We start from the raw sequence: 22,921 nt of genomic DNA, 5'->3' as shown, positions 1-22,921 counted from the left end.
TTGTTCATTGAGCTCGGTTAACCTTCATTTACCTCTGTTTATCTGTCCGTCTGTATTCAATAAGTATAGATAACACATTAACTTTATATACGTATATATTTATTTATTTACAGCTTGGTTTACATATGTATATGTATTGTTTTGATTATACGTTACAGATATTCAGCAGTGTATATACACTGATTGTTATTTAACAGCAATAAGAAACTAAGATATTTGTTGCGTTAAGGTTACTGTTTCGTCTTTGTAACAATATGGATTCAACTCGCACAAATACTGGTAAAGAAACGAGAGACGTGGTTTGTTCGTAGGAAGGAGCGGATATAGGTGGCTTGTTCGTCCTGTTGGGCACCAGAGGGAGAAATTGAAACGCACGTGCTCTTTATAAGAACTTCGTGTAGAGGATCTCTTCAGTCCGTTAGTCACGGTCAGCACGTGTCACGTACTGTGCTTAGCTGTTTATTCCTGTCATCTGAACACGACTGATAATGGTTCCTGATTCGAAACATTAAACAAGCTGGTCTGGAGTACAAGACATCTAAGGTAAGACTTGAACTCTCATGTTTCAGAATTTGTCTTTCGCTAACGTATCACGTTATAATCTGACATTAAACAGATAACATATTTCTCAGCATGTTATGCGAAAGATACAATCTGAATGTATATTATTCGCATGTAGTTTAAAAGTAAATTACGGTTGAAAGTTGATTTTAATACGTAAAGGCCTCTGATGGCTTAACGATAAGTTTTAGAGTTTATAACTCTTCAATTCAGAGTTCCATCCCTGCGAAAGGCACAACGCAGATAGTCTATCGCGTAGCTTTGTGTCGGAAACAAAATAATATGATACGGCACTTTCATACAGGTATGTACATAAGTATTAACCTTACAAAGATGAGGGCTAGACAGGTAGTAAAGTTTTGAATGTGCAAGCTTGTGAGCCGATTTTGAACCCATGTGATGTTATAAAATAAGTCTGAATATGAAACTAAGACGATAAGGGTGAGACTGTTACTTATATTGAATCCCACAAGAGGATTAAGAATAGCGTAAAAACAATTACGTGCACAAAATCCCACAAGAAGATTTAGAATAGCGTAAAAACAGTTACGTGCACAAAATCCCACAAGAAGATTTAGAATAGCGTAAAAACAGTTACGTGCACAGAATCCCACAAGAAGATTTAGAATAGCGTAAAAACAGTTACGTGCACAGAATCCCACAAGAGGATTTAGAATAGCGTAAAACAGTTACGTATACAGAATCCCACAAGAGGATTTAGCACAACATAATAATTTGTGTAAACACAAACCAAGTTGTAGTACTTTATACAAATTTCTTTGTTGTTAAACTGAAAGCAACATAACGGGCTAACGGTGATGTGCCACAAAAACTTGCGACACCCAATTTCTAGAGATCCAAGCTCTCGGTCTCTGAGTTATTGAAGTATTTAGGAGAAAGAAACGAGATGGAATTTGGAAATTGTGTAAACAGGACCCATTTTCTAAGTTGCAATGTTTAGAAAAGAGATATGATTTAATATTTTTTTTCAATTTTATGTGAAAGAAAAAAATGGTATATCATAATATGTTAACAATAGCTAACAGAGATAGCCGTGTTTCAAATTCTGCGCGAGAAGTTATCTAAGGAAAACATGAACCGTTCTTACTTTTAGTTCCCTGCGTAATTGTTACAAAACTGTTTCGTTGGTGTTACGTAATGGAACAGAGAAAGCAGTTCTTAAACAAAGGGACTGTATGAAAATCGCGTGCATTAGGTGAGAAAGATGAAAATTACTTTTTTTTCGAACAGGAAAAGGGCATTAAGAGAATTAGTAGGCGTTTAGAGGTCGACCTTGTCCTTGACCAGCAACGGATTAATGTAATGGGGTCCGAAGGGAGGGGCGCCATATTTAAATACCCATGGACATCAGTAGTTATTTCTTTCTTTTCACGGCTATGTTTTCTAAAAGAGTAAGATATAACTGCTAAAGTTTGTCTGTCCAATTATTATTTTTTTGTATTTTATTCCTTCTCATGATAAAGTATTAGTAACCAGCAGTGAAACATCACGAGAAGGATTCTGTGTTACACGTACTGATTCTGATTCACAGATCAGATTGTAGAAACCATGGGGATAGTTTTGCGTCCACATCCACAAATACTTTAAGTTTCAGACTGAATATAAGAAGATGTTGGTTAGTTCCATTTTCCCAGAACGAGATGCTGGTCCATTGCAGGTTACATCCCTCCCCCTCCCAGATAACAGCTGATACCCATCACACAGCTGGGTAGACTGGAACAAATATCTTGCCAAATGACATGGTAAAATGGCTCAAACCAGTCTCGAACCCTCAACCGTCCTCCTACTAGTTCAAAGCGCTAAGCCACGTTTTTAGCCAAGAACGCCAAACTAAGGTATATGGACACTGGAGATTCGAGTGAACAATGTGTGTGGTGTTAACTTGAAATCAATAGCGGGTTTCAGAAGTTACTTCCGCTATTGAGACTACTGCTACCAGGAAACTGATGATCACATGGTTGTAGATGTCGGTGTGTGGGTGAGTTTGACCACGTGGAAGACAACTTACACAACCAGCTTGTTCACAGATGCTTAAGTACGATTTTGGAAGACGGTCATCCTACTCGTAATTCCAATGTACTGTGACCATTATATATGGCCAATTTGATCTGCGCCGTGAAAACGACTTTTGAAACAATCCCTATATTTACAAAAATATTACAATTTTTAATCTGAGTGGAAACTTACACTTAGGTTGGATCAAGACCTTAGGATTAAAATCTTGCACATTATGCTCAAGTTGGACCAAGATCTTAGGATTCAAGTCTTGCACATTATGCTCAAGTTGGACCAAGATCCTAGGATTCAAGTCTACTACCTTATGCTCAAGTGGGACCAAGATCCTGGGATTCAAGTCTACCACCTTATGCTTAAGTGGGACCAAGATCCTGGGATTCAAGTCTAACACCTTATGCTCAAGTGGGACCAAGATCCTAGGATTCAAGGTTATCGTTCCTTTCTTTCCAGAAGGAAATAAGTTGGCCAGTAACATCTGCAATCACAAGGGATTCGTCCATCTGTTTTGAACTGAATAGCGACACTAACTGTCACTTTTATAACGTTCCCAAAACCGAAAATACAGAAACATCACGCCCACAATCACAAACCTGCAGCGAAATGTACAAAGAAACATGCCACGCCCGACACCCACATTCAGGTGGTATTCAGTTTTTAACCCTTCTATAAATTGTCACACCTGCTATAATAAAACTATTCTATTATTAGGTTTAAGTCGCTGTATTTCCAAAATAGCTAAGAAAACTCGATTTCCTTGCTCAGTCACTGACTGTGACAAACAAAATACTTTAAAATTATAGTAACTTGAGTTATCAGCAACATGTGAACCTTTATTCTCTCAAACCGGTCACGGTAGCAAATCTGCTAGCGAAAGAAATCGTTTCCCACAAACTAGTCGCAACACCTCATGAAGGCCCGGCATGGCCAAGCGTGTTAAGGCGTGCGACTCGTAATCTGAGGGTCGCGGGTTCGCATCCCCGTCGCGCCAAACATGCTTGCCATTTCAGCCATGGGGGCGTTATAATGTTACGGTCAATCCCACTGTTCGTTGGTAAAAGAGTTGCCCAAGAGTTGGCGGTGGGTAGTGATGACTAGCTGCCTTCCCTCTAGTCTTACACTGCTAAGTTAGGGACGGCTAGCACAGATAGCCCTCGAGTAGCTTTGTGAAAATTCAAAAACAAAAAAAAATCTCATGAATATTCCCTAGTGGTAACAAATGCTGTCTTCCCATCCAAAATTGGTTTGCTGGGTTTCTTTTTAATTTTGCTGCAAAGCTACACGAGGGCTGTCTGTGCTAGCCGTCCCTAATTTAGCAGTATAAAACTAAATGGAAGATAGCTAGTCATCACCACCCACCGCCAACTCTTAGGCTACTCCTTTACCAACGAATAGTGTGATTGACTTTCATATTATAACGCCCTCAAGGCTGAAAGGGCAAGCATGTTGGTTGTGACGGGGATTCGAACCCACGACCCTCAGATTACTAGTCGAGTACCTTAACCACCTGGCCATGCTGGGCCATCCCTCCCCCCAAAAAGAGGAATCGAGAAGACAGTCAATAAATAGACATGCGCCGTTTCTTAACGGTTACGTCTTCATTGGCTGTTGGTTAATAATGATAAAAAAGAAATCAATACTATATGTGAATAGTGAATGTTCTTAGAATTACATATATGTGGCATTTAATTATTGCGTCAAAGAAAAGACTGAGTATGTTATATTACAACAATTTACACGACGACCATTTCAGATATAAAGACATAGTGAAACTTAATGTATGAAATATAAATTTGACAGTTTTTGGTAGAATTTAGGCAATGTGATGCCGCTGAAAATTAATCGGTTTTTTGGAAGGATGTTTGGTAGCGCCTCCTGTTGCGGTTTAGCATGGCTAGGTGATTAAGGCACTTGACTCGTAATCCGAGGATCGCGGGTTCAAATCCCAGTCACGCCAAACATGATCACCATCTCAACTGTAGGGGCGTTATAAAGTTACGATCAGTCCCACTATTCGTTGGTAAAAGAATAGTCCAAGAGTTGGCGGTGGGTGATAATAACTAGCTGCCTTCCCTCTAGTCTAACAGAGGTAAATTAGGGACGGCTAGCACTGATAGCCCTCGTGTTGCTTTGCTCGAAATTCAAAAACAAAACAATCGAAGAAGAAAGTTGAATAATTTTGATTGAACGCAAAATCGACGTTTTTCAGAAACAATCAAACTTTATTTCAACTCTAAAGGATTTGGCGGTAATTCATTGCGACCTTCGTAAATTTCTTTTACACAACTTTTATTAATTGATTCAAGAGAAAGAATAAAATATTACCTCGTTATACGGGGGGACGGGGGACGGTGTTACTTTATCACTCTCGCTAATCCCCCCCTCTCATACACTCGAAATGACGGACCATTTACCTAATCGTCCATTACTTCTACTTACTAATGTGTGTGTGTTTCAGTTTCTGTGTATCTGTGTTTTTTTTTTTTACACAAAACTAAAAAAATAAAATTATAGAACATTAAAGTCCATTTCTGCATTCGACCCCATTATGTGGAACGGAATGCTCCACCTTCTGGAGACGTTAAGGACAGAAGCATAGACGTCTTATTGTCGAGTGTATAGCCTTTGTATTGGTTGAAATAGCGTTTCTCGTATAAAGTTTCATATAAATATTTTCAGCCACGGCAAAGCGGCTCAAGGAACGCTTCTGAGGTTTTGTTGTTTTTTTTTGTTTTTTTCTATTACAAACTTTTAGCTCATATGTCCGTCAGTTTTAAGTACAGTTTTGTTCTCGGAAGGTCAGAGCCCTTTCTACTGATGTATTTGACCATCTCCAGGTTTTATAGTACTGGCGCAAAAAATATAGCTAATAAAATAGAGATGAAAAGAGTCTCGTAGATTAGTTTATTATAATCCTGTCTTAAATAATCTGAAGTGCCTCGGTTAATAAGAATTCCCTCGTATTTTGATCCACTGTACTTTCTTTTATATTAAATGTATGATTTAGTATATGATGCTGTTCTTATTACAGTTTTTCTTATAATACATTCTATCCTTCACATATACATATATATGTATATATAAAGCTTATTCGTTAAGCTGACCTCATTAGAGAAATTCTCCAGAGCTTTTTCTGCAAAGGTATGGCAGTGAAGGAGTCACGTGGTCTTGGATATGACGTCATGGAGACCACGTACGGGTTTCTGTAAACTTTTCTGAAAAATATTCAATTACTGGCTATCTTTTCGCAGACTAAAACACGATGACAGTTGTTTTCGTGTATTTTATGTACGATATTAATTGATCAGAACATCACTGATTAATCGTCAACAAAGTTTTGTAGCTCAGTAGCGACGTCACTTCAGCAGCGGTCGAACTTAGAATTGTCGGGCGCACATTAGGATATAACTTACAGGTATTAGTTTGTTCATTTGGTGTTGCGTTGTTTTTTTTTTTAATTTCACGCAAAGCTACACGAGGATTATCTGAGCTAGCCGTCACTAATTTAGCAGTGTAAGACTAGTGGGAAGGCAGATCGTCATCGCCACCTACCGCCTACACTTTAGTGACAGAAATGTTTATTCTTTAATTTGATTTTATATATTCCGTTTGTTCTATAACAGTTTTCTTAAAGGTTATTCTTCCGACACACATGATGGATTTCTAATTAGAATTCAATTAATTAATTAATTAATTAGGTTCCACAATGAACATAAAGTTCGTACTTTGTTTGGTTTTTGAACTTCGTGCATAGCTGCTAGAGGGCTATCGGCGCTAGCCGCCCCTAATTTAGCAGTGTAAGACTAGAGGAAAGGCAGCTAGTCATCACCGCCAACTCTTGGGCTACTCTTTTACCAACAAATAGTGGGATTGAAGGTCACATATAATGCCCGCACAGCTGAAAGAGGCGAGCGTGTTTGGTGCGATGGGGATTCTAACCCTCGACCCTCAGATTAGAAGTCGAACGCCTTAACCCACCTGGCCATGTCGGGCTACAAGTTCATACTTAATCAAGTTCGTTAGGGCCTCGTGTAATCCTTTTTAAGGCTAATGGTTTATGAACACATGGTTGACTTGGTTTAGGTGAACATTTTCATTATGATTCTGGTCCTGAGCTTAGATATAATGAGTTTCCAGACGGTAAAGCCTCCTAATGGCACAGCGGTATGTCTGCGGATTGATAATACTAGAATCCGGGTTTCGATACCAGTGATGAGCAGAGCACAAACAGCTCATCGTGTGGCTTTGTGTTTAACTTCAAACAAACAAGCCAAATTATTAAATCGCACCTTATGGCCAGTCACCACTGGCTCAGTGGCAGGTTTGATACTCGAAGTGGGCAAAACATAAACAGCTCATTGTGTAGTTTTGTGTTTAACAGCAAAATCAAGCCGCAGTACCGTGCAAACATCTACAACACGAATCCACACTCGTGTGTGTAAAATAAGCGATGGTTATTTGGGATCTATTAACGGATAGACAATATGGAAAGTATCTAGTTACGGTGTTTAATTTCAGCTTCTGGACCATTCTATGTAATCCAAATAGTAGCAGTTGATTTAACCGACGGCTCTAAGGTTCGGGCCTTTTGAAAGGAAGTTTCGACAGAAGTCATTTTAATATTTTACGAAAATACGCTAAAAACGCTCTTGCACTTCGGATACTAGTTAATCTCGACTCCATTGTTGCTCAGTGGTAATCTTGAAAACTTACATTCAGGGTTTAATCCTTGCGGCGATCCAGCACATTATGGAATTTGGCGGTTAACAAAAATCTCAAATTTTTATTACGTAAATACATTGAAGGGTTTCATGCCTATATTCTTAACTATAAAGTTACTCGCAGTAGATAAAAATATTTTTCGTAATGATAAAATAATACATAGAAGAGTTACTCATTAGATGGTCTCGGGAGACGTATTCTGATGGGTTAAATGCCTGGCTGCTTATCTGAGGTCCAAGGTTCGACTTAGTCATATGTCAGTAAACATGCTTTGCACTTTCAGACATGGACGCGTTACAAAAGTGACAGTCAATCCCAATATTCAGTTAACTGAAAAGGTCATCAAGACAGAAGGTCCTCTCTCTCTCTCTGATCAACAGTTTCGAATGTATGAACTTTATGGTTTGTTACGTGCCCGTTTAGTTTAATCCGTGTTCGTACAGGTTGAAAATACCCAATAATCCTAAGCAGCACCTAAAGGGATAAAAGTAAATAAATGTAAGAGTTCGTAGATAGCAGAGCTAAATGTTCGCTCATCCCTTCATACAAACTTCACTAATACCCGACACAAAGAAAGAGTGATAATCTGCCAGTGGTCTTGAAATACAGAAACGCGCAATATCGGCTGAATTCCTTTTACAATTTTATAGGAAAACAGGAAAAATACCTGTTATATTTCGCAAACTTTTATCGATTATCAATATTGTATTGAGTCATTAAGCTTTTAGTGTAAAATTATGTCGTCTCTAGAAGCGTGAATAGCTGTCGTATTTGGTTATTCCCTCTTTATATGGGGCATTTAAATGTCGATTTTTATCTTAAGAATCAAACAAACAAACGTGCCAGTTGTGAGAAACAGGCGAACGTCAAAATATCGGAGGTTTTTTGACTCGAAACAAAACTATTTCTACAATACAAAAATAGATACATATTCATAAAAAAAGCAATAAAAGAACAACAGTTCATATGAATTCAATTATTACATGCTCTTCAAGGTAATATCTACATAACTCCTCTAAACGCCTTCGGGTAGATTAGCGATAAATTAATATGCTTACAACGAACGCTAAAATCTAAGGTTCAGTTCTCCGCAGTAGACCCAAACAAAGAATCGTGTTGTGAATAAGCCTCGATTGCTTCATAAAAAATGCATCAGTTTCTTTGGATCTGTTTTTGCAAGGTTAACATTAGTTAATATTCTCAATAACCATATCTAGACAAAAAAAAAAACAAATCATTGTTGGTTCTCTTGTTAAATTCCCCCCGCTAGTACAGCGGTATGTCTCCGGATTTACAACGCTAAAATCAGGGGTTCGATTCCCCTCGGTGGACTGAGTAGATAGCCCTTTGTGGCTTTGCTATACGAAAAACACACACTCTTGTTAAAGATAACACATTACCATTAATAACCACCTTTAATAATATGTTTAGCTTCTTGTTACGTGTCTTTGTGAAAACTCAAGACTGTAATGACGGTACCATAATTATATATGGATTGTAGCATCAAGCTTAGATTATAAAACTTTTGGATTGTAGCATCAAACTTATATTATAAGACTTTCTTTGACTAATTTGGGATTGGTAAATATTTATGTTCTAATCTGAAAGGGCACTAGGAACCATGAAAATAATGTATGGGAGGGGGTTCGGGGAGAAATAGCATCTTGCGAAAATTTACTTTGTCTAAAAATTCTACCTAATTAAAGGAAGAGAAAAATAAGCCTATTGCGAACTATTCATAGCGTTTTTGGGAACCCACGTATCGCTGATGCCACATTTTATGGGTCATTTTCTTTATAAAATAATTCTAACGATTTGGTTATTACACGGAAGTTGTCTTGACTATCTTTACTTGACCACCATGTGTCACAAAGTATAACTAGCGGTGTTGGTTCGGACAGAGGTTCCTTCCTAGAACTTGCGTATGTGTGTATTTGTACAGCACACGGAATTCTCTACTTATGGATGACAGGGAAACACGTGGTTCTACTGGCAATAAGACGTTGTGCACGGAAAGCACTTTTAGGGCATGTTTTGAATTTTGGCAACAAACAATGAAATCCGTTCAGAGTAAATTGGTACACATAGTATCCAAAGTATCTTTTGACTTTTAATAACCCAATGTACTTAATGTTCTTCGTTGTAAATCATATATTATCTTAATATTTACTTAATGAACCTGAAACGCCTCTATAGCCCCCCAGTGGCTCAGCGGTATGTCTCTGGACTTACAACGCTAAAAACCGGGTTTCGATACCCGTAGTGGGTAGAGCACACATAGCCCATTGTGTAGCTTAATTCAAAACAACAACAGCAAACGCCTCTATAGGGTCTTTATATTGGTCAGGCTTAATTGCATGTTCATCACTAAGTTATTTTCTATTAATTCAACTGTATATGTGGAGTTTGTTCTCTCCGGACGTTTATCGGACTCCAAACCTTTAAATCTATATGCAGAACTTTAATTTCTTACTCATTCCCCTCGGTTTATATTAAATTATTTGTTCTCTGCACTGTTTTACACACTTCCAATCCGACACGTTATTTAGTCTGACGTCATTCTGAAATAGATAAAGGTCGGTGTGTGTTTAAGGATTAAAAACAAATTAATATGCAAAGTCTAAATGATGTAATGATTAATTGTGTCTCCTTATTCACAAAGATTTGTGTTAAACTTAATAACATTATCTTATACTATCCTTTCCAATCGTCGGGGTGAATGTGACATTCATGAGATATGGTTTATTAAAACATATAATAAACCATTTACAACCAAAATAATGATGTAATAATGGTAATTATATATTTACAAACTTACTGCTATTGCTTACAGTTAAATTAAACCGAAATCTCTAGAATTGTGCACAGATTTAATGCGTAATAATTGCTTCCGAAGTTCTCGGTTTTCTCGATGTTAAATAGATGATTTCTTTAGTAATAAATATGGAAAACAACAGCCAGTAGTGTAGGCTAGAACATCTCATTGGTTTTTATGTTATGGTGTACTTTAATTGTTGATTTCTATTCTATTGATTTATCTGTAAACTTGGTCACGTTTAACATGCATGATGGACAAAACCTTTTAACGTTTCGATGGCATTAAAGATACGTTATGAATAAAAACAGCCTATTATTGAATGCATGACATTTGATATGATCCGATTAACATATATTCAAATATGTTAGACGTGCGAAGTAACTGGTTGAATAAATTAATCTTTTGTCGCTACTTTTTACTTTTAGATCGTATTAACACAAACGAATAAGGATATATTATAATGCTAATAATAACAATAGTAAAGTTTCTCTTTGTTTCCATGCGATTGATGCGTAACCACGTGGGTGACATTGACGCAATGAAATGGTAGCGATTTAACTTGTCTCTGATTAACGCGTGAAAAAGTTGTATAATTTAAAAAGTCAAAAACAAAACCGTTAGGGTAAAATGAGACACTGCAGCTTAAATAACAAACGACTGAATTTTAATTTTGTGAAAAGCAAACTTACAAACATTTAAAGAAGTTGTGTGTCTGTTACAACAACATGGACTGCGGAAAGTAACAGAAGAGAATTAGGTTCTGCGCTTTCCAAACATGTTATATTATTTCTTGACACATAATTTCTATTTTGATGGAATTTATCTGATACCATAAACACATTTCATTATAGGTGTTTTTTCCTTTTCCTCTATTTATTTCTGTTTTTTTGGAAAACCTATTCAATATGCGTCTCCAGCTAGGGAACTGTCATGGCGGAGAAAACGGCTGACTTAATTCGATCTAGAACACGTAAAGCCATTTCAACCGCATGTGTATGTTTATACACTCGTTTTTATACTTGTGAGTATTTCAAAGTTTTCCGTTTGTTAAGAACCTGTAACGAAATCAGCTGTCGCACACGTGAGTGCTTGTGTAGTCTGTCTCGAGAGCTTTCTGTTACATATTTTACATTGACGGGAAAAACCCACGAGCTAAACTCCAATATCGTTTGTTCTGTGATGCTGGTCAGTTTGCGGATACGCTGGTTATTGATGTTCTCGATGTTCAGAAGACATGATACGTAATTGTAGAATACACTTTCACTCTTTAGTTATGATGATAACATACGAATTATAATGATAATTCAGTTGCATGTGTAAAAAATATCAAATAGTATTTTCACGTATTTATTTATTTATTTTGGAATTTCGCGCAAAACTACACGAGGGCTAGTTGCGCTAGATGTCCCTACTTTGGCAGTGTAAAACTAGAAGGCAGCTAGTCATTATCATTCACCGCCAACTCTTGGGCTATTTAAAAAAAAAAACAACAATGAATAATGCGATTGACCGTCACATTATAACGTATCCACGGCTTGAAAAGCGAGCGTATTTTGGTGTGACGGGAATTCAAACCCGCCACCCTCAAATTGCAAGTCGAGCGTCCTAACTACCTGGCCATGCCGAGGCCCACTCTAATCGTGTGAAGCACGTACGTCGACATAAGATTCGAACCTGCGAAGCGAAATCACGCCAGGCACATTCGATATACAGCATGAGGTAGATAGTTGGGGCGCCACCTTGTAGTCGGTTGTGTAAACTTCAGGGTAAATACAGTGTATCTCTTTGGGAAAGATTGTTTTGAATTTCGCGCAAAGCTACTCAAGGGCTATCTGCGCTCACTTTGTGAAGGAGCTTAATTTAAAAACAATTCTATGTCTTTGATGCTTATAAGTTTAGTGTTGTTTGTTCATTTATTTATTAACATGGTTGAATGATTGGAATTGAACAGAGTTACACTGCCCAACAGGGGTATCGAAACCTGGTTTCTAACGGTATGAATCCGCAGACGTATAGGTGTGTCACCAACGCAGTTGAATCTACTTACGAAGATGCAACAGACATAAGAAAGTTGTTTTCGGTGTTTCAATAAAACCTTGTTTCAATGAAAGATGTGTACGCTACAAAATAAATATTTAATTCACAATAAATATGCATTAGGCCCACAACAGTTACGGTGTACTTCCTAACGTAAGACTTACCCGAGATAATTTTGTATATTTTTTTGTAACATTAACAAAATGTCACGTAATTATTCCAACTTCTGTTTTCAGTTTAGAAGTAGTGGCGTTTCTAATTAATGCAAAAACAACATTTAAGAACAAAACATTTTCACCAGACGTATAAACAGTGGGCTTAAAAACAAATCTCAAGTGTTTCTCAGTAATTTTTCATCTGCGCATGCGTACCCGTAAATATGAAACTTTGCTCTGGAGACGATGTTGTACATTTCCTCTTTTCGGTTTTATGCAGAACAACAAGTTTGACTGTGTGGGTATTTGGGTATTGATGTTGTTAAATACCCAGGAGGTTCAGGTACATTTGACCTCTTCCTCCCTCCCGAACAATTATAGCGTCTGTCTTTAGGGTTTTTTTTTGGTTTTTTTTTTAAAGCTTTGGGCCAGAGTAAAAGTATAACATCATACTCAGGTCCATTTCAGGGCTCAGTCCATGCATGGACGAACAAGAAGTTTTTTTTTTTCATTTAATTTTTTTTTTTGTATTTTCATATATATATATTTTTTTTTGTTTTTTTTCTCCTTTTTTTCGATTGAGAGAATGCTACTACTACTTGTAGTAACACAAACACTCACACAGAAAATAAAGTAATAATAATTATTATTATTCAATACTTGAATAATAATTCAAAAAAGAAAAAAAAAATAATAATACTGATTAAAAAAGAAAATAATAATTATAAAAATAAAAATAAACAAGGACTAAGTGTCTAGTGCATAGTGGCCAGCTTGTGTTACATTTCTTAAATATATATTAAAAGGGGAGAGGTATTTAGGACCATTTACATCATGTACGTGATATCTGTCGAGATCCCACATTAAGTCATTTTTATGCCAATTCTTATTGAAATATTTTAGAGAATTATGCAAGAGTCTTTCAGCTATTGTATCTATGTTTGCATACTTGTGCATGAATGTGGTTGAGGTGCTACGTGGTACTTTGTATGCTGAAGTTAGTACAGAATTTTGTATACGTTGAAGTTTCTGTACATGTGTGGGTGCTATGTTAATCCAGGCAGGTGATGCATATTCTATTGTTGGTCTAATGTACGTTTTGTAGATTTTAAGTATGTTGTCTGGTGATGTTCCTTGGATTTTACCTGAAAGACTTCTTGCATAGTTTGCTCTTTTCCAGATTCGTATCAGTACATTTTAATATGTGGTAGCCACGTTAATTTTGAGTCATAGGTTAGACCTAGAAATTTAGCAGAAGTAGCAGTCAGTAAAAGTGATCCATTCATATAGAGTTTTGGTGGATCTTTTTTCAGCTTATTCAGTCTGCTGAATACTATGACTTGGGTTTTTGGAATATTAATTTTGATTCTGTATTTCTGGCAGTATTCTTCGATGTTATTTAGGACTGGTTGTAGGTTCGTTGCTGCTATTGACGGAGTGGGGGCACTTTTCCAGACTGCTACATCGTCAGCGAACTGTGATGCATAACCTAAATTTAGGTCCGACAGAGGCATATTACTCACGTACATGATAAATAATATAGGGCTAACAACCCCTCCTGCGGGACTCCTGCTTCGGGTGAAAAGGACCCTGAGTGGGCCCCATTTACATTTACTTTACACATTCTGTTATCCAGGAAGTTGGACAGCCAGCGAATAGTTTCCTGGGGTAATGCCATTTCAAGTAATCTATGTCGTAAGCCGTTATGCCACACTGTGTCAAATGCTTTCTCAATGTCGAGAAAGCAAGCTACAGTGCATTCTTTTTTGTTGAAGCTGTCGGTAATTGATTCTGTAAGTCGAATCAGGTGGTCTGTAGTTTGGCGGTTTTTTCGAAATCCGTTTTGAATTTCTGGTAATTTTGAATTTTCTTCTAAATAAACTGACAGACGATTACTAATTATCCTCTCTAATACTTTGCCAATACAACTGGTTAAGCTAATCGGGCGGTAGTTGTTTGGTTTATTCGCTGGCTTTCCTTCTTTCTGGAACATTAATACTATTGCTTCCTTCCAAGAAACGGGGATATATCCAGCTGATAGTGAGAGATTAAATAATGCTGTTAGGTGTTCATATAATCTCTGAGTGCCTTGTTTTAGGAGGATAGCTTGAATACCATCTTCTCCACGGGCTTTGTTTTTTGTGTTTTTAATAGCAGTTACTACTTCTGTAACAGTGATATGTTTTACCAGTTGATGAGTGCTCCAGTCTTTTGTTTTTTCTTGGTGTGTAATAGTGTTGACTGGAAATTTAGGTGTAAAAATGCTTCTGTTTTGGTCAATAAAGTTTGTGACTGTATTATAAAAGTATCTGTTCATGTCTGGTTCATGATGTGTTTTGAACGTGTTTTCTAAAGTGTATACGCTTGCTTCGTCTGCCGCCATTTTCCAATAGTTTGCGTAGCTAAACGTCAGAAGACGCTGCTGAGTATTACTTAGTCTGTCCAGTATTAACAAGCGCCATCTCTTAGCCCCATCTCAAGTATACGCTCCCTGGCAAAAGGCAACATTGATGCGTCTAATTAAACCCATACTAATTTTAAGCGTCCACCAGCTTTTTTATCGTTCCTCTGACAGCAAAAACGTTCAAAACATAATAGATTAAGCCTTTTTTTTAATTCTCACAGGCTACTCTATAGGACTGTTTACTTGTAATTTTCGAGAAGTTTCTATTTGCGCACAGTCGTCCGTAGTTGGAAGGCAGTTGGTCAGTTTGTTTTTGTGTTATGTTTTGTTGTTTTTCTTAATTTCGCGCAAAGCTACACGAGGGCTATCTGCGCTAGCCGTCCCTAATTTAGCAGCATAAGACTCGAGGGAAGGAAGCTAGTCGTCACCACCCACCACCAACTCTTGTGCCACCCTTTTGCCAACGAATAGTGGGATTGACCATCACATAATAACGCTCCACACCTGAAAGGGCTAGCATGTTTGGTGCGAAGGGGACTCGAACCCGCGATCCTCATTTTACGAGTCGAGTGCCTTAACCACCTGACCATGACGGGCCAAATGCGTTTCTGACTATTAACAGTTAATATAGTAGAAAAATAAACGAATAAAACTGTCTTTACTCAGAAATACTTAGGCAAACAATAAATCTTTGTATATTTTATCTTCTACAAGTGCGATAGTCAGAACTATAAAGGTTGACCCTGAGACGTTGAAAATCCTGTTATGTTAGAAAACATGATAATTGAAGTATGAAAAAAAAATCCTTAACCTTTTACCCTTGTTGAAATATTTAAACAGACTTATCATGAAACTTTCAAACGGAAAAATTAAATAAGGCCATCCAACATTAGTGAGATGAAGGTCTGTCTCGTGAGGGCTGGCGCCATATTTACTTACAATACAGTGCTATCGAATATCACGAAATGTCATTTAAAGTAAGAGGCTAGCAGAACATATCGAAATTTAAACGTGTTACAAAAAAATCAATTCATACTTGGATGACTTTGTGAACTACCGAGAAACATAAAATGTAAAATAAACCGACACGTAGGATTTCTAACATCGACAACTCATAGTAGCCCTAGTTACCAAACTTCTACTTACAGTAGCCCTGGTTACCAAACCCCTAGTTACAGTAGCCCTGGTTACCAAACCCCTAGTTACAGTAGCCCTGGTTACCAAAACCCTTAGTTACAGTAGCCCTGGTTACCAAAACCCTTAGTTACAGTAGCCCTGGTTACCAAACCCAAGTTACAGTCGCCCTGGTTACCAAAACTCCAGTTACAGTAGCCATGGTTGACAAAACCTTATATGTTAAGTCTTGCTCATGTTTTTATTCGTCTTTCTCAAATAGCTTCACAAATTAAAAGTATTGTGAAATACACAGGTGGAGTTGTGTTAGAAAAACCCGTCAGGTGGTCACGACGCTGGACTCCCGAACTGAGGGTCACGAGTCCGCATTACCCCTCGCCCCAGAAACATGCTCACCCTTTCAGCTCTGGGAGCGTTATGATGTGGCAGTCAATCCTATTATTCACTGTAACCCAAAAGGAGGCATAGGTAACGTTTACCAACTGTTTTCCCTATAACCTATCACTTCTAAATAACACGTCTCGAATAATCTTTCACGAAATTGTAAAACAAACCAACAAACTAAAATCCAGTAACTGAACAATATTTTCTGTGGAACCTAAATGCGCAGAATCAACTCGTAAGGCTGTTTGACGTAACCCTTCTAAAGTTTTTTCTTTTTTTAATTTCGCGCAAAGCTACATGAGGGCTATGTGCGCTAGCCGTCCCTAATTTAGCAGTGTAAGACTAGAGGGAAGGCAGCTAGTCATCACCATCCACCGCCAACTCTTGGGCTACTCTTTTACCAACGAATAGTAGGATTGACCGTAACCTTATAACGCCCCCACGGCTGAAAAGGCGAGCATGTTTGATGCGAGGGGGATGTGAACCCGCAACCCTTAGATTACGAATCGCACGCCTTAACCCACCTGGCCATGACGGGCCCCCTCTAAAGTAAACACTCGTCGTGGTCGGAAAGTTGAGAAAGTTTAATCTATTTTGATCGTCGGAATTTGAAACCACGATTTCTGGATAGATGATTGTTTCAGCTCATGGAGTATTATGCAGTCACTTATAAAAAATTTGTTTGTTTGTTTGTTTTAATGGAAAACTTGCAAAGTGCCATATTATGTACTATAAAAGAGCTAGTAAAGCATTATGGGAATTCATATTCCACATGTCAAAGAGAAACTGGCCTCCGCACTTTCAATCTTTCCAGTAAAAATATTTCAAATCCAGGACAATTATTCTTTAAAAAAAGCAGGAGAATAAATACAATTTAATCAAGAACCCAAGGGTTCTGAGGTGATTCCTAAACCCCAGCCGGAACGGGCGCGCCTGTGGCACACATTCCCTCATTTTGCGTTTAGTCAGAAACGCATTTGGCCCGTCATGGTCAGGTGGTTAAGGCACTCGACTCGTAAAATGAGGATCGCGGGTTCGAATCCCTGTCACACCAAACATGCTCGCCCCTTTCAGCAGTGGGGGCGTTATAATGTGACGGTCAATTCTACTATTCTTTGGTAAACGAATAGCCCAAGAGTTGGCGGTGGGTGGTGATGACTAGCTGCCTTCCCTCTAGTCTTACATTGCTAAATTAGGGACGACTAGAGCAAATAGCCCTCGTGTAGCTTTGCGCGAAATTCAGAAACAAAGTGTATTACTGTTTTAAACACTGAGAGTTATTCAAATGATATAACTCAAAGATAAATTACCCAGTAATAGTAATTAAGTAGAATAAATATTATTATTATTTTGATTTTCTAAAGTTCTTAAAACGCATATGGAATTCAGATGGGGTAAAAATTCTTAGCCTCGCAACATTTGGCTGCGAGGAAGGAAATTTGCTCATACTTCATAAGTTCTTAAAAAGCGACATCTGTCAGGCGAACTATTCTTTTCTGAAGACAATATTTTGCAATAACAATAAACGTTATATTTTAAACGGATCTTTCTGAAGTCACACTACTTTATATAGATCTGTGAAGGAAGATCCGAAAATCGGTGTAATTGGATCAAAAACGAATTGTAGTAAATTTGATTTCATTTTAAGGTGAATCAATTTAGTTGTAGTTTTTTCTTTTCTTTTCCTTCTCTCTTACTGGTTTCTCTTTTTATAAGAACGTGTAATTTGGTTCGACAAACAATGCACTGGCGCTTTACGTCATTAAACCAGAACTATCCGCCTAACCGAGTAATAACTACAGTCCCAAATGTATGTGTGTGTAAATCTGCAGGCTTACGACACTAAAAAGTATGTTTCGATACTCGTTATGGGTAGATCACAGATAGGTCGTTATATAGCTTTGTGCCTAACTGAAACAAACTAAAAGTAACTGGTATAAATAATTTAATAACCACCAAGAAACTCCCAGTAGTTCAACGGTGAGGTCGAGGGCTTATATTAGTAAAATTCGGGTTAAATCCCTGCTATTGGCAGGATGCACACATTACTATGCGCAGTTTAGCGCTCACTTCCAGGTGACAGAACGATATTTCTGTGGACATACGACACTAGAAACGGGGTTTCGATACCCGTGGCAGGCAAACACAAATAGCCCATTGTGTAGTTTTGTATTTAAACTACAAACAAACAAAGCATATCACTTAAAAAAAAAAAACAGAACACAGATTAAATTGCAAGTTGTTTTAACGGTTTAATTTTATAAATAAACAGTGTCTCTCTTTCAATGTTTATTCTAAACAAACAAGGTCTTTGGAATCTTCAATAAATTAGCCAGTGATAATTCATATATGGGCGCCACACTTCCTGCTCGTGACACCTGCATAATCTTCATTGTTATCATGTACAACTAAAAATATTGTGATAAATATGTCAGAAAACCTGAGGAATTTATTTTTTAGGAATGTCTAACAAAATACTTTGTAGACGTCTTTAACCTGCTTAAACCGCATCAGACTCTAACATAATGAAATTAAACGATTTAATCTTGTTCTACAAAATCATATCGAATCTAAGAAATCTGATTGGAAGACAAGGACCTCAAGAATGTAAAGACCTGTCATGAAAGAAACCTTAGAGTTTTTGTTCTTACCGTAACTAACGCTGACCAGCTCATTGAACCCCCCCCCCCTACGTTTTATCGACTCAGACGTGCACTCCCTTCCCCTCTAATTCACCTTTGTTGCAAGACTTACATGAACCGACGTCACTCAGTCAAACCACGATACAAGTTTCAGAAACTACTGGAAATATCAAATCGTTCGCTTAGCTTGTTGTTCTTGAGTTAATATAACAAAACCATCTTCACCGATACTCATTGTAAGGCATTTTAAACAAAAATATGTATGTCGGTGATAGATGGTGTTGACATAAAAATTAACTAATATGACAGTCGACTTTCCTCTACTAAAGTACGATCGGCTGATTTGACAGTCGACTTTCCTCTACTAAAGTACGATCGGCTGATTTGACAGTCGACTTCCCTCTACAAAAGTATGAACGGCTGGTATGACAAGTTGACTTCCCTCTTGTTAATCGCTAAAAGTAGGAACGGCTGATTTGACAAGTTGACTTCCCTCTACAAAAGTATGAACGGCTGGTATGACAAGTTGACTTCCCTCTACAAAAGTAGGAACGGCTGATGTGACGAGTTGACTTCCCTCTACAAAAGTATGAACGGCTGATGTGACGAGTTGACTTCCCTCTACAAAAGTATGAACGGCTGATGTGACGAGTTGACTTCCCTCTACAAAAGTATGAACGGCTGATGTGACGAGTTGACTTCCCTCTACAAAAGTATGAACGGCTGATGTGACGAGTTGACTTTCCTCTACAAAAGTATGGACGGCTGGCATGACAAGTTGACTTCCCTTTTGCTGGTCCCTAAAAGTAGGAACGGCTGATGTGACGAGTTGACTTCCCTTTTGCTGGTCCCTAAAAGTATGAACGGCTGATGGGACGAGTTGACTTCCCTTTTGCTGGTCCCTAAAAGTATGAACGGCTGATGGGACGAGTTGACTTCCCTTTTGCTGGTCCCTAAAAGTATGAACGGCTGATGGGACGAGTTGACTTCCCTTTGCTGGTCCCTAAAAAAAGTATGAACGGCTGATGGGACGAGTTGACTTCCCTTTGCTGGTCCCTAAAAGTATGAACGGCTGATGGGACGAGTTGACTTCCCTTTTGCTGGTCCCTAAAAGTATGAACGGCTGATGTGACGAGTTGACTTCCCTTTTGTTGGTCCCTAAAAGTATGAACGGCTAATGTGACGAGTTGACTTCCCTTTTGCTGGTCCCTAAAAGTATGAACGGCTAATGTGACGAGTTGACTTCCCTTTTGCTGGTCCCTAAAAGTATGAACGGCTAATGTGACGACTTGACTTCCCTTTTGCTGGTCCCTAAAAGTATGAACGGCTAATGTGACGACTTGACTTCCCTTTTGCTGGTCCCTAAAAGTATGAACGGCTGATGTGACAAGTTGACTTCCCTTTTGCTGGTCCCTAAAAGTATGAACGGCTAATATGACAAGTTGACTTCCCTTTTGGTAGTCTCCACCAAAGTAGGAAGAGGGGGAAGGCAGTTCGCATATTGACTGTTGTGTAAGTTTCCAGTTACTTCGAGAGAAGAGAAGAAAGCCTAACCGTTGAATATTGTTTATAAAATAACTTTCACCGTATGAGTATGAGTATCATTTGTATTTTTCTTTTTTCTCTAGTAATAAAAGTCGCCCCTCAGTGTTTTTGTTACTGTCTAGTTACTTTACTATAGACATATAATAGTAGAAACATGTTTATGTAGGAAACAAAGTCCACTTTGCCTCTAGTAGTAGTCTCAGTAACTCTCTAAAAGCTACATACCTTTTAAGATAGATTAAAGTATCATTGTGAAGTCCCAGAAGACGTCTTTTACGAACGCTGTTTTTTTCTACAAAATGATACTCTTATCGTATTTCTTCTTCAGTAGACCTTTCCCGTTCTGTAAAGTTCAGTTTCCATGCTAACGAGATGATTGACAAATGGTTGAGTTAGAGCCAACTTTAAAAGGAATATTTTTGGTATAAGTGATGCACGAATATGCTCGAAAGTGTGGTTGAATTAGGAACTATTTTCCTGAAATTTTATTTTTTTTACGTTATATTAAATATATAACGTGCTGGTGGGGATAGAAACTGACGGTTATTTGTCTTAAAGAAAGCCATTGTAAAAAACATACGCCGTACGAAGGAGAGTACAGACATGTATTTTGGTGTTTAGTATCAAATCTTAAACATTTTAAGACACTGATACTCTTAGATAAACAATCGATAAAAATTCTCAGCTTCCATAACAATGTCAAAAACAATGTAATTAAACCTTCTTGTTTGATGTTTTTCTTAGTGTAAAGCTACATAATCGGTTATCTCCAGAGGAGAGAATCGAACTTCGAATTTTAGTATTTTAAATCTGTGTTGAAACTTATTAATGAATAATCCGCTGGATTAATACTCGCAATACCTCGCATTAGATGGAAAGTGATATTGGTCGATAAATATTCGCACTTAAGCTTTTATGTCACCTCCTACACCGGAGATGTGTTTGTTTTTTTTTTCTTATAGCAAATCCATATCGGGCTATCTGCTGTGTACACCGAACGGAATCGAACCCCTGGTTTTAGCGTTGTAAATCTCAAGACTTACCGCTGTGGCCCAGCATGCCAGGTAAGGCACTCGACTCGAAATCCGATGGGCGTGGGTTCGAAACCCTGTCAAACCAAATATGCTCGCCCTTTCAGCCGTAGAAGCGTTATAAAGTGACGGTCAATCCCACTCTTCGTTGGTAAAAGAGTATCCCAAGAGTTGGCGGTGGGTGGTGATGACTAGCTGCCTTCCCTCTGGTCTTACACAGCTAAATTAAGGATGGCTAACGCAGATAACCCTCGTGTAGCTTTGCAAGAAATTCAAAACAAACCAAACCAAACTTACTGCTGTCCCAGCGGGGGACTTCATCGGGGGATTCGTGGTGTATTCTGTTGTGTATCCGACAAAAACTAAGTTTTGTCTGTTTTGTTTTACATGTGCACAGATTAGCAGTTGTCCTTGTTTTAATTAATTAAAAAGTACGTTCGCTATTACAAACATAGGGTCATCGTTCAACGAGTAAGACTAGAGAGGGAATAGCAGCTAGTCAACAACATCCACCACCATCTGTTGGTGCTTTGAAATATTTCATCTTCAACCAAACATATCCATCATACAATAATGGAACTTTAGATTATATGATACTGGAAAAAAAAACCTTTTGTTACACGATGTGTAACCCCAACTTCGCGAAATTTTTATCATGTACGCATGTAGATTTGCAACAGGAGTCACAATTTTTTCTCTATTCTCAGGGTACATATATGAAGTCGTGGATACGTCACACGCAGATCTAGCGCACTGGCGCCACGGATAATTAAAAATAATCTTTCTAATTACGAAATAGTAGAACTGATGATCCAAAAAATAACTTTTAGACTAAATAGGTAAATCTTGAAACGTTGTTACAATTACTTGAAACTCGCCGTGACAAAACAAACGTCATTTACTCTTAGTACGTACAGTATAATAATGTATAACTTGTTGGCAGATCATACAATGGATTCCATAACTGGCATTGGCTTCTTATATCATAAGGTCTTACGTAATAATTACGGAATTTTCGTTGCTGTTTTAGGAAATCTTAACAACAAACAGTTTTAAAAGTTCGGTAAATTAACGCCAGGTGGTCAATAGCCAGTGACAGGCAAAATTCTGATCTCACAACAATTCGTTTCTGTCCATGAACTGTACTTTATTTCATATACAGTTCAGTTGATGGTTCAGCGAAAAAGAACAAGAAAAAAAAAAGAACAATTCATTCACTCGTGACGGCGGAAAAACGTTAAACATTTTCTGTTTATTAATTTGCTCTTGGTATCGCCCCCGAGTGGCGCAGCAGTATGTCTGCGGGTTCACACCTCTAGAAACCGGGTTTCGATACTTTTGGTATGCAGAGCAGAGATATCCCAATGTGTAGCTTTGTGCTTAGCTCCAAACAGCAACAGCTCTTGATGTTTGATAGTTTAATTGGTTTCATTTTGAATTTCGCTCAAAGCTAC

At 37.9% G+C, this 22,921-nt stretch overlaps 1 long non-coding RNA gene across 2 annotated transcripts in view; it reads left to right on the top strand.

Moving 5' to 3' along the window:
* LOC143258249 (uncharacterized) overlaps nt 1-22,670 on the top strand; it is a 35,659-nt gene extending 12,989 nt beyond the window's left edge. For both annotated transcript variants that reach the window (XR_013032228.1, XR_013032227.1), the window contains exons 2-3: nt 312-543; nt 21,399-22,670. This is a non-coding gene — a long non-coding RNA (uncharacterized LOC143258249). The remainder of the gene's footprint in view (nt 1-311; nt 544-21,398) is intronic.
* The last annotated feature ends 251 nt before the right edge of the window (nt 22,671-22,921 follow it).

The sequence above is a fragment of the Tachypleus tridentatus genome, chromosome 7 (assembly GCF_004210375.1).
Source record: "Tachypleus tridentatus isolate NWPU-2018 chromosome 7, ASM421037v1, whole genome shotgun sequence".
NCBI lineage: Eukaryota > Metazoa > Arthropoda > Merostomata > Xiphosura > Limulidae > Tachypleus > Tachypleus tridentatus.
The sequence above is the reverse complement of the archived record's forward strand: the minus strand, read 5'-3'. Positions and strand labels throughout refer to the sequence as shown.